Source organism: Dipodomys spectabilis, unplaced genomic scaffold (assembly GCF_019054845.1).
Source record: "Dipodomys spectabilis isolate Male_0828 unplaced genomic scaffold, ASM1905484v1 ptg000232l, whole genome shotgun sequence".
In the NCBI taxonomy this organism is placed as follows: Eukaryota; Metazoa; Chordata; class Mammalia; order Rodentia; family Heteromyidae; genus Dipodomys; species Dipodomys spectabilis.
Genome location: NW_024870909.1, coordinates 2,086,303 through 2,088,150, shown reverse-complemented (window position 1 = coordinate 2,088,150; position 1,848 = coordinate 2,086,303).

The following is a 1,848-nucleotide window of genomic DNA, read 5'->3' as shown; positions in this document are numbered from 1 at the left end:
CACCAAGACTCCCTCCCCATCTGCTCCCTCCTTGCTCCTACATTTCCCCCATCGGCCCCACCTCCTCCATTCCTGGCCTACCCCTGTCCTAAGTTTCATGCCCCTTCCACTTATCCCAACCCTCCTGGGCAGCCCGGCCCTCTCAGAATGGCAAATGCTCCATGGGCCATCAAGAGTCCTGGAGCTTGCTCCAACCTCATCCCTTCCGGGCCTGCTACTTCCAAAGCAGTCTTTCCTGGGGCAAAGTTTCCAGGTGCAGGCCCCCGTTCCTCCTTCTACTCCCAACCCACAAATCTCTACTGAGGGCTCCACTCCCCAAGGGTGCCAAAGCACACTTGGCTGGCTCAGCTCCTCATTCCTCTGTCAAGGGCTCTGTACCAGTTCTCACTGGGTCTGGATAGGAAAGCCCACGGGATTCAGAGGCCATGCAGGACAGTAGCACCATGGATCACCCATGTCTTACCTTCCAGCTTCCCAGCCTGTTCCCAGCATGACTTCCTGTGGTGCAGGGCCATACGCTGCTTTCCAGAAAATGACTTCTGGAGCTGTCCCACTCTCATGGGCTGACATGGGAAGGAGGAAGAGTTGCTGGGTCCTCAGCCTGGAAGTCTTGCCTGGGGTACCAGGGCTGCAAAAGGCCTCCTGGGAACAAGGCACTGGTTTGTGGGTCTTAACTGAGATCCGAGCAGCAGCAGGAAAAATGGGGAGGGACCAAGCTCAGGAAACAGATGTCAGCAAGCCTGAAAGGGCAGGGCCCTGGCACAAGTCTGTCCTGTGATGCAGGTGGGAGCAGGAGGAAGTGGGTGGGCCCGGTCAGGCTCCTGCATCTGTTCTGCTCTGAATCCAGGGGATGGCGGGAGACCTAAAGGATGAGTCCTGCCCAAGGTGCGGGTACTGGTGGGCAAACCGATGGGATGGGGCCCTAGTTCGGGTGCTGCCCAAGGCACTCCTGCGAGAGAGTCCCATGGCAGAAACCGCCCCAAGCACCTCTGCTGGCAAGCGAGCTAGGAGGCTGAGCCCTGGGGCTGGTCTTGTCAAATGATGCTGGTGCCTGCAGGCAAGAATGGATAGGTGGAGCCCAAGTGTCAGCAGGTGCCAGCGAAGGGGTGGAGCCCCATGCTGACTCCTCCAAGGCAGGGGATTCCGGAGGCTGAACTAGGGGGTGGAGCCCAGGTGTAGTTGCTGGTCCCTCCTAAGACACCTCTGCTTGTGAGTGAATTGAGAGGCAGAGCCCGGGTGCAGGTCCTGCCCCAGGCAGGGGGTGCAAGCAGGCAATATTAGGAACAGAGCCCCAGTGCCAGCGGGCTACATAAGGGACAGATCCCTACTGCGGGTCCCACCCTAGGCAGCCGAAGGGGCAGATTCCAGGTGTGAACCTCCTCTAAAGCGCTGGTGCTGGTGCTGGCAGGCGAATTAAGGGGCGGAACCCTTGTGCAGATCTCGGTTACTGGGCAGTGCAGGAATGTGAACGAATGGGCAGAGCCAAGGCGTGGATGTTGTCAAAAGGGCCGCTGCTGGTGGGCAGTCTGAGGGGCAGAGCCCCAGTGCTGATGTGCCCAAGGCACCACCACCATCAACTGATTAAGGGGCGGAGCCCACTGGCCGTCTCTCCAGGTTGCCAATACTGGGGGCTGAGCCAAGGGGCCGAGCCCCGATGAAGGTGTCACCCAAAGCACCTCTGCCTGCAGCCAAACAGAGGGGCGGAGCTCCTGTGTTAGTCCCACCCAAGGCGCCAGTACTGGCCATCGAACGGAGGGGTGGTGCAGGTCTTGCCCAAGGGTCAAGCCCCAGTGAGGGTCGTGACCTAATGCAGGGAGCAGGGGTGGTTGTGACCGAATGCGGGGAGTC